The sequence below is a fragment of the Lepidothrix coronata genome, unplaced genomic scaffold, assembly GCF_001604755.1.
Source record: "Lepidothrix coronata isolate B3197 unplaced genomic scaffold, Lepidothrix_coronata-1.0 Scaffold37, whole genome shotgun sequence".
NCBI classification, from domain to species: domain Eukaryota; kingdom Metazoa; phylum Chordata; class Aves; order Passeriformes; family Pipridae; genus Lepidothrix; species Lepidothrix coronata.
Window position 1 is genome coordinate 6414215 of NW_016690217.1, and position 10911 is coordinate 6425125.

Sequence of the window (10911 nt, forward strand, 5' to 3'; positions counted from 1 at the left end):
ATCTATGAAAACCAATAGAAACTTAAAGAGCAGAAAGCTGAATGATACGCACAAAGCTGAAGGGATGGACATGTCTGTGGCACAGCTCATTATTTAGCACTAATATTTTTATAGGAAAGTTGAACAGGAAAGCTGAAGTTGTTGCTAGAAAACAGTAGGTCTAGAGGCACACCACACTGATATTTAGATTTCTGTATCAGTGCCAAATTTGAAGGGGGCTGGAAAGATATTGTGGCCTCCAGTATTTCATGTCTCTCTCTATAAATTTCCAAACCAACTTTGACAGGGTTGACTTTTATTCTTAGCTCATTAAAAGTGATTGTTTTGCCTGAGGAATACACTAAAAAGCAGCTATTTCCAAAATATCACCCCGAGGCAGAAACACTGAATTTCTTCAAGAAACTGCAAAACAACTCTACTTTGGACATCAGTTAATATATTCTTTGCTCTGTAAAACACATCACTGATGTGGCTTGAGTTTGCTACTCTGTCTTGCATTGCCTGAGCTCATTGGAAGTGGGTAAATGCAACTGAGAGTAGTTTTAGATTGTATATTAGGAAGAAATTCTTCACTAAGAGGGTAGTGAGGCACTGGAACAAGCTGCACAGAGAAGTTGTGGATGCCCCATCTCTGGAAGGGTTCAAGGCTTGCTGGACTGGGCTTGGAGCAACCTGGTCTTGTGGAAGGTGTCCATGCCTATGGCAGGTGAGTTGGAACTAGATAAGCCTTAAGGTCCCTTCCAACCCAAACCATTCTGTGATTCTATAATTCTAAGTCCAGCCTGTCCAGTGCCTTTTCCCCGTCTATCTAGTGCTTCACCTACCCTGTGCAGCCAGTTGGACTGGTGAACTCCTCTGGATAATATCAGTATCACTCTGTTCACAGAGTCCACCCACAATATCCTCCCAACCACCATCTGGTGCTCACCAGCTCTATGCTCTTGCTTACATGAGGACTTTAACACAGTGCCCAAGTGCTAACAAACCGAACACTTCTACAGTTGTGCAAGTAAATAATTTTTACTGTTTGTATTTATTTCACTGGGGATGAATCTAATCAATCAGATTGAATTTGACATCATGAGGCAGACCTTCCTCACAAAGAAGTCTCTGGCAGGGCTGAGAACAAAATCTAAGTCCTACACATTTGTTGAATGATTTTCCTTATTCTAAGGAACGATTCTCAACACAGAAAAATATTGCTCAAAAAACCTCAAAAAACCGGAGCAACAAACCTGTTCATTTTCTCTCTCACTCAGCAAAGCGGCTAAACCTGTGTATATCTCAACTTTTAGAAAACACTCCAAGTTCATCCTGCCCATGAGTTCATGTCAGATTAGCTTCAAAGTACTCAATATCTTGCAGAGTTGCTCTGATGATTTTGTTAGTATTTTTATTATTCCTTTCAAAGTCTAATTCTGCAATTTTCACTTGAATTATGTGTCATTGACTAAATAAATAGTTCTGATGAAGGCTATTCACAGGAATACTACAGAATTAAGTAAAAAAATGGCATATTCAAAACTTAATTAAATGATTAATTGTAAACAATACAGCAATATCTTACTAGCTTTTTATTCTGCTTAATTTATTATCTTTCCTAGTAAAGAAGGAGAAATGAAAACACAAACTTTATAAACTCTTGCTGGGTGTGTTTTTCCTTAAGCTTTGTAAGAACAAGTCTGTTGTTTTACATTATACTTGGTATTTTTATATTATACTTCACATATTCTTTTTTTATAGTAACAGTGTAGTAATACATAAAAAACATGAAAATTTACTTAGATAAAAAGTTTGAGGATGCCAAATGTACTTATATTTATATTTAAATATAGTAAGTGTGTATACAGAAATAGACATGTATGTATATATATCTACACATGTATTTTTATATATTTATATTTAAATTTTAATATAATATGAAACAGTATATAATATGTATATTATATATTATCCAATATGTGTACATATATTCTACATGTTGTTCTACATGTACATATTGGATACTGCAAGCATGTATATATAGAGGTATGTATATTTGTGTTTATACATAAATATGCACTTTCTGATTTCTTAAACATTTTGAAACATATCTTTTTGTCTTCAAATAAAATAGCGCTAGAAGGGAGGCATTAACACAACATTTATTTTGAAAATGTTTCAATAATCTCCTCAAAGGACTTTGCATATGTAGTCTAATTTTTCTCAAAAGCTATTTAAAGCGTAATTTGGGCTAGTTATCCCTGGAGTCTGAAGGCTGCAGTACTGCTGACTGGCCAGCAACAGACTTTTTCAAAAAAGTGGCTATCTCTGTATCGATCTGGCACCTACAATCACATATCTAAATGAAATAGATAAAACATAGCACTATATACAGGCATCAGACTGGATATTTAAATACTATATGATACTGATGTATGTTAGGACCTTATGACATACCTGTAGTAGTTAGCATAAGCTAAACAGTGCTTTCAGGTGCTGGTTTTTATTTATATTATAATTGTATATGTAACCACAAACCCTTAAAGGGGCAAATAATCACCTATGAAACAGTGTAGCTGTACTTCGCATAATTCTCACACATACATTTTTACATTAGCTATGCTTCTAAGAACCTATTTAACTCTTCTGTAATTGATAATAAACTTAGATTCTGTTATTCCAAAGTTCACTTATTTGTGTAAAGAAAAATATGCTCTTGTAGTTGCGAACTGCACTAATATTGGCTTTATGCCACTGCACTACTAGAAGCATTACTTAAATTTTTTGCCCTTCCTTGAAAATAACTGGAGGGCTGCTGCTCAGTTTAACAACAACCACCACCACAACAAAATCATACATTTTTGGTACTGAATGAGCAGCCTCACAAAAAATAGCACAAAATCAGAGCAATGGGCTTCTGATTAGTAAACACTTTGCCAAATAATATAATGAGGATTATTACTAAAAGCAGGACTTTTTTGCCTGGGGTCTCTGAATCTGAAGAAGCATTTCACAAAGAAAGACATTTTATTTCATAAAACAACTGACAAAACACTAGACAATTGTGTGTTGAAAACGTAATGCTAAGCCTCATAATAGAAAGGTACTTCTTAATTTTTGGGAAATGAAATTAAACTAATGATGTGTGGTAATGATACTGAACATTACGAAAATGAAATAGGGCTTATATTAACTGAGATCCCAGAGGGTGGAGACCGTGTGAAATAGGTCTTGCTTTGCAATTCAAGTGCATCATAAACACTTTTTCTTCTTGCCACCTAGTCAGAAGTGAGTCAGAATATTGAAACATACTGAAGTTTTGGTTAACATAACATGCAAACAGTATTTTAGTCTGTTGGGGACTTGGTGTTATGTGCCAGCATTCACAAAATGTATGTTTGATATACTTCAGATATTTATGCATTTTGATTCTGTAGTAGAGCATACTTTGAGAGGAACTGAACTTTGCAAACAATTCTCAGTTCATCCTTCCATAAAATTTGGCTGTACAAACCAGAAAATATAAAGGATTTTTGGTTTTGCAAAGTCCCTGTTTAACAATCAGATACTTACTTACGTGAAATGCTGTGTAGGTCCTTCTGCATCGTTGTTTTATAGTAAGAGTCTACCTTCATCAAACATGCACCCAGGGTTTAGGAATAGGGATTTATTATGGATCTCTCTTGTACAGGTTCTGTGCATGCCTTGCAGCTTGGCAAACAGATCATTCAATTAAGATTCCCTTGTCTTCTTTAGAATATTAACATTTAAAACAGACTATGAGCATCCCGCGGTTGACAGACAGCTAAATGCAGCATAAACAAAGTGAAACTTTGCATTGGGCCTGTGAAGAGCACACCCTTCTGCAGATGACTGACTACTTACAATAACAATAATTGTAGTATCATGCCTGTCAAACTTCCTGGCCACTTTCAGGTAAATAGGTACATGTGTCTGTGCAAGAAACACTTGAGAGCTGTTTCCAGTGTTTGGCTTCCTTTCACACATGCCCAACTATGAAAACACAAAATAGAAATATTTTTATGTATACACATAGTTGTCTGTATGTTAATACCTTATAAATATAAACATTTGAATAACCTCCAGCCTCCAAATTATCTAGTAATATAAATTCAACAAAAAGCTGTATGTATATTTTCCCTCAGTTAATTTTTCTGGTAATATACGCTCAAGCACACGAATTCTCACAGGTTTAGGTGTACCTTTACACTTAAGAATGCCTGATAGAGGGTTAAATCCCAAGTCCTTGCTGAGGATATAATTCTACAAGGCATCTTACACAGATTTACATTATTTAATACCAGCCTTTCCAGCAGACAGTGTAGTTTAGAGACTTGCAGACCAGGGCTTTAATTCTTCAAGCTGCAAGCACAAAAATTCTGTTGGCTCCACCACAAATAGGATATGCAAAAGGTTTTTGGGTCAGGATCTTGATTAAGACCGCCTTGCTCTGAACACAGAAGGACAAAGTGGGACTGGAGAACTAGAATCATAGAATGTCCTGCACTGGAAGGACCCACAAGACTGAGTCTAACTCCTTACTACTTTTTGACTCCTGTGCTTATGGTGTGCAGTCTTTGGCCCCAAAAGAAACACTGATGGGATTGATGGAGTGGCTTATGGAAGAGATCATCATTCACGGAGAAGAGCTTGGAACCCAATTTAGGAGTAACTTGGGGCCATTACTTGTTGATGTTGATCATGAAGAGCGGATTGAGCTTAGCAACACACAAAGATGAATACAATTTTCATCCAAAAGCATGCAATCATGTTAGTAGAGTGTGTAAGGGAACATTTTGGATGGGAGTGGTACAATACTGACAATACCAGTGTTTTGAAAGCACAGGCTCATGGATTCTGTGGCTACTGAACAGAGTATTTGCAAATGCAATTTTAGTCAATTGCAATTTCCCAGGTTACCACTGCGTGGTCATGACATGATGTTTAAAAAAAATAACAGGCAACACCATCTCGCCCATGTTGTGCTCTCTCCCTTAAAAAAATTAGAAAAAAAACCAAACCCAAACCAAAGAACCCCCAAACCAAACCAACAAAACAAAAACAAAAAACCAACCAACCAACCAACCAACCAACCAAACAAACAAACACACAAAAAAACCCCAAAACAAAACAAACACCAAAACACCAAAAAAACCCAGAAATGAAACATTCTGTGGCGGGATCTCATTGGGGGCAAATGAATGTGTGTGTGTAAGAGCCCTAGGCTTCCCTTTTGTGTTTGTTTCTTCATTAGGCTCTAACGGCACTTCTGCCCCGGCACTGAAGGTTTGATGAGAAGATGATATGACATGTTTGGCTTCTCCCCATGCAGCTGGCACCACCGATGCCAAAAGCCAGAGCCTGCTGCAGCAGGATCAGGAGAGGCTCCTATGGAGCACGGTCTGACTGTCAGTTTCCCACCCTACTCCCTACACTCAGCTCCCTCTCCAAAGCCCCTTAATGAGAAGTGGAGGACAATGCCAGTATTGTTGTTTCTATTAGGAATCTGGTGGAAAGAACAATAGCTGTTTATCCAAGCATCCATGCTGCCCAAACCCTGCCAATAATTACTTCTAGAGGCTCTGATTAACTCTGCTCTCCACTTTCAGCATAAAAGGTTATTGAGTAAAGGCAGGACAACCTTTCTGTCTCTCCTGGTCTTTTTACAGTTTGCCTGAATATTGCCCGGGCCTCATCTTAGGTGCAGAAGTGAGGATGCACTTGAATCTGCAACAGGCTCACCTGGGTCAGGTGAACAGGTGCTGGAAGCATAACCCTTCTAGCCTCCACAAAAAAAAAGGCAATTTTGAAGAAGCACTCCTCTGGTTTCTCATTCCCAGTTTTCTTTACAACTGCCATTAATAAAAAGGGATACTCCTAAGTAGAATGAGTGTTCCTCAGCAACTTCTCCTTGCTAAATTTTTTTGGCTAAGTATGGTGCACAAAACTGCCAGCATATTGGAAGCATCAAAAGAGTGGTGCAAGACACATTGTTTTGGTTTTGTAAACCAAAGGAAATAGAACTGTTGCTGAGTCTATTTCTAGGTTGCTGGTAACAATTTTAGTCCTCTAAATCATGCATTCTTTAATCACCCCCCTCCCCTCTTAGACCCCATCCTGCAAATTGCTGTTAGTGTTATGCAAAACGCCACCATGAATATGCATAATTATGGAAATTCATGGTAATTTTTCAGAATTATCTAATGTGACATTTATAGGACAGGAGCATACATTAATTTAAATGAGAGTGACAAATATCTTATTCTTTTTATTTCTGTAGTGTTATTAATATTTCCTTGGACTCCTGAGAGCAGTGTGAACTGGTAGGAATTTGAACAAAATATTTTAAAAATCAAATATTTTACTAGCACATTACTTTTTAAAGCTTCGGGTTTTTAATGCATATCTCATATATGTGCATGCACGTAAGACTGCCTTACCTTAATGCAAATTATGTATGTCAAAGGAATAAAAGTCTTTCTGTAGATATTTTTCACATTATTTTTCCATTCCCTACAGATAACAATTGAGACTATAATGTCTCAAGTATTGGGCTGCTTTCTGCAAATGAGTTTGATCTGTCTAATTACTTCAATAATCTAATCAGCCAACTGATAGAGCAATTTAGCAAGCTTTTCTCCTCATTTTTATTTTAACCCCAGTGAAAATAACATTAAATTATCTGCTGTTAACTATGGCAAATTGCAATTATGTACTCTCATAGAGGTTTGGATATGCTGTTTATTAGAGAAATGTAATTAACTGAAATGTAGTCTAAAAACTTACTGTTTGTAACGATTACTAACTGTGAGCATATTTGTACTTGGTATTTTGAGTGGCTAGCACACCAGCTAGACCTTCAAATTCATGACATGGTGTCATTTAAGATCAGTAAAGCTACTTGTAGATGAAAGTGTAATGGACTGTGAGACCTCAAAATATCAGTAGATATTCACCACACGTCTGTATGCAACAAGATTGAGAAGTCCAGGTTTTTACAAAAGAACATTAAAATTGCCCATTACACTGCAAATGTCAGTGTTACTGGATATTGTTGTAAAGTTAATTAATTTGCAGAATAAAATCTTTGTTATTTACACTACCACATACCTCAAAATATTCACCAACTAAACCACTAAAAAACTAAAAGTTCATTATTCTATGAATCCTTCAGTCTTAATAGAAATTGTTCTATGCTGATATGCCTAAAGAGAAAAAATGTTGCAGACCACATAAAAGAGGAAAATATAGTGCTCTAATTTTAATGGTATATGTTCTTGGTAGAACTTAATCTTCTTAAATTTTAAGAATAACATTCATTTTCTCTTCTAAATACATAAATACAGTAATGTGTCTGTACTTACGAAAATAGATGTATTCTTTGTTTGATTCATCAATTTTTTCTAAGCTATTTTGTACGGTATTTTTAACGGAAATAAACACAGTTCTGTTCTTGTGTAACAAGGTAGTGGAAGATGAGCTCACTAGAAGTCCTGCCTTTCATTACTGTGCAAGATCTTTACACCATCTCCCATGGCATTCTTCTGAAAAAGCTGGCAGCCCATGGCTTGGACAGGGGCACTCTCTGCTGGGTTAAGAACTGGCTGATGGCCGGGCCCAGAGAGTGGTGGTGAATGGGGCTGCATCCAGTTGGTGGCCGGTCACTAGTGGTGTTGCCCAGGGATCAGTGTTGGGCCCAATCCTGTTTAATATCTTTATTGATGATCTGGATGAGTGGATTGAGTCCACCATCAGCAAATTTGCAGATGACACCAAGTTGGGGGAGAGCATTGATCTGCTGGAAGGCAGGAGATCTCTCCAGAGGGACCTGGACAGACTGGAGAGTTGGTCTGATTCCAACGGGATGAGGTTCAACAAGGCCAAGTGCCAGGTCCTGCACTTTGGCCACAACAACCCCATGCAGAGCTACAGGCTGGGCACAGAGTGGCTGGAGAGCAGCCAGGCAGAAAAGGGACCCGGGAGTTTGGATTGACAAGAATCTGAACATGAGCCAGCAGTGTGCCCAGGTGGCCAAGAAGGCCAAGGGCATCCTGGCCTGGATCAGGAACAGTGTGGCCAACAGGACCAGGGAAGTGATTCTTCCCCTGTACTCAGCGCTGGTGAGGCCACACCTGGAGTGCTGTGTCCAGTTCTGGGCCCCTCAGTTCAGGAAGGATATTGAGGTGCTGGAGTAGGTCCAGAGAAGAGCAACGAGGCTAGTGAAGACACTCAAGCACAAGTCCTATGAGGAGAGGCTGAGGGAGCTGGGGTTGTTTATCCTGGAGAAGAGGAGGCTCAGGGGAGACCTCATCACTCTCTACAACTCCCTGAAAGGAGGGTGTAGCCAGGTGGGGGTTGGTCTCTTCTCCCAGGCAACTATCAGTAAGACAAGAGGGCACGNAACAGGACCAGGGAAGTGATTCTTCCCCTGTACTCAGTGCTGGTGAGGCCACACCTGGAGTACTGTGTCCAGTTCTGGGCCCCTCAGTTCAGGAAGGATATTGAGGTGCTGGAGCAGGTCCAGAGAAGAGCAACTAGGCTGGTGAAGGGACTCAAGCACGAGTCCTATGAGGGGAGGCTGAGGGAGCTGGGGTTGTTTATCCTGGAGAAGAGGAGGCTCAGGGGAGACCTCATCACTCTCTACAACTCCCTGAAAGGAGAGTTGTAGCCAGATGGGCATCAGTCTCTTCTCCCAGACAACTGTCAGTAGGACAAGAGGGCATGGTCCTAACCTGTGCCAAGGGAGATTTAGGTTGGATATTAGGAAGAAACTTTTTATGGAGAGAGTAATCAGACATTGGAATGGGCTGCCAAGGGAGATGGTGGATTCACCATCCCTGGAGGTTTTTAAGATGAGACTGGATGTGGCACTTGGTGCCATGGTCTAAGTAACCATAGCAGTGTTGGTTCAAGACTTGATGATCTCAGAGGTCTTTTCCAACCCGGTGGATTCTATGATTCTATGATTTTATGATCTTAGATTTAACTGGGGAAATTAGCCAGAAGGCAATGAAACAATGTGGGAAACTTTCACTTTGCATTATGCAGGAGTGCCACATCAGGCAGTTTATGTATTTGTAGCTGTATATACATACACTATAAATCTGACTGTGACACACTGCAAATATAACTTAGTTGTGTTACCGTGTATGAAAGGAGGGCAAAATGCTTCACCAGCATACCTAGGCTCACAGATGTGCACGTCTGCACATGAGTCTGGGTGCACGTGCCTCCCGTTTGCACAAAACAGTATGGTCCCCAAGCATTACATGTTCAAAAAGGCTAAAACTGATAATCTGCCAGAGCATCCGTGATGATCAAATGAATGTCTTAAACATGTTTTTCAGAAAGCGTGGATATGCATTGACATAAGCATAGGAATTTTCTCTGCTTGAGTACATAATGTGCTTTTGTCAGCCACAGAAAGAGTGACAAAGGTTTACTCCCACCTGCTCCCTGTTTGTAAAGGGTCTAGGCATGGAGACCTCCACACAGCCACTAGAAATGGTCCCCCAAAGACACTCAGTGCCTTAAAAACATGGGGCCAAAACAGACATCAGGGCATGGCTTCTGGATGATCTATATGATCACGAATTCATTGAATAAAACATAGTAGAAAAACACTAAGGCTGTACCCCTATATTCTCTCCGTGAATATGTTTGTGTTAGCATACTCTAACACTTGTAGGATCAGCTTGGAGACTGAGCTGGTGTTTATCCTCTGTTCTCACTATTCAGAAGAAGCTAAGTTTCAGGAACTGTTTAGCAAAGACTAGAGATTTGGTGGCCACTTTTAAGTGGATATGCCTGCTAAAGCCCTCATCCTGAAAGCCACTAAGAAGTTCACTAAAAGTGTTGACATCCTGCATCAGAGTTACTTGGAGAGCCATCTGGAGAGCAGCATCTGGTAAAAATTGCAATGTCTTCCTTTAAATTAGCAACAAGTCAAAGCATTGTACTAACTCTCATTGAAAATGAAAGTCTAGTTTATTTAAAATTTTATTAAAATATTGTATTATGGGGTTTTGTCACGACTAGCTATTAGAACTGCAGTGCTAAGCAACACTAAAATATTTTATGAAGCTATTAGGTGATAAAAAATGAGCTAGTTCTATGTTAAAAATTTACTACGTGCACACTTACATGTAAGAGTTTTTTGCATTTTTCATGCTGCATGGAAAACACTAATTGATGCATAGACCAGGTAGAAAATCACATCTCCCTACATAAAGATAGAAAGGTGTAAAATCTTTCTTACATAGCTTTTCAAGGGTTGTTTCAATTTGCCTTTATACCCATGATTTATAATTTTATTTATGGCAAATAAACTTCTGGAATTAAATGGAGACATTTTCCAAATGACATGCAGTAGATGTGATAGATATTTTCTTTTGAATTGCTAAAGAGTAAAATACGATAATTTGGTGACAAGCATCTGTCTGGTAATCACATAGGATAAATTTGTAAGAAATATAGCAAAGATATTTTATTTGCTGCTGCTGCTGCTGTTAAGCCAGCTTTATTTATCTTGGAAGGTTTTTCCATCTGAGTGGAAAACAAACTTGCCTTCAAGAGGTCTGTGAACCAAATAATAAATGTCAGGTCTAAATCCCATATGGAAATCAGTCAGGTTTAACCCTGGATATTCTTCAGGATGCAAATGAGGATGGGAGGTTTCCCTCATCCTGCTGCCACATGGGCAAGCCAATTTACAGGCACAGGCATACACTGTACCTTCTGCACCTCCCCCTCACCCCAAGACTTGGTCTCAGCTGCCTGCCTTTCACAGAAAACCACAGACCAAGGAAACATATCAGTAATAGTGCCCTGTAAATTAACTTGACATTTGATGCAAGGGGGGGGGGGGGGAAATCAAGTGGTAAAAGCTTACAAAAGACATGGAAAACA

The 10911-nt window shown here is 39.0% G+C and overlaps 2 long non-coding RNA genes across 7 annotated transcripts in view; both read right to left on the bottom strand.

The window, feature by feature from the left end:
* LOC108496191 overlaps positions 1-10911 on the bottom strand; it is a 133317-nt gene that overhangs the window by 57041 nt on the left and 65365 nt on the right. The gene's annotated exons all lie outside the window — the stretch shown is intronic.
* The window catches only part of LOC108496194, a 12763-nt gene continuing 5659 nt past the window's right edge, over positions 3808-10911 (bottom strand). The window contains exon 3 of the long non-coding RNA XR_001874386.1: positions 3808-3996. This is a non-coding gene — a long non-coding RNA (uncharacterized LOC108496194). The remainder of the gene's footprint in view (positions 3997-10911) is intronic.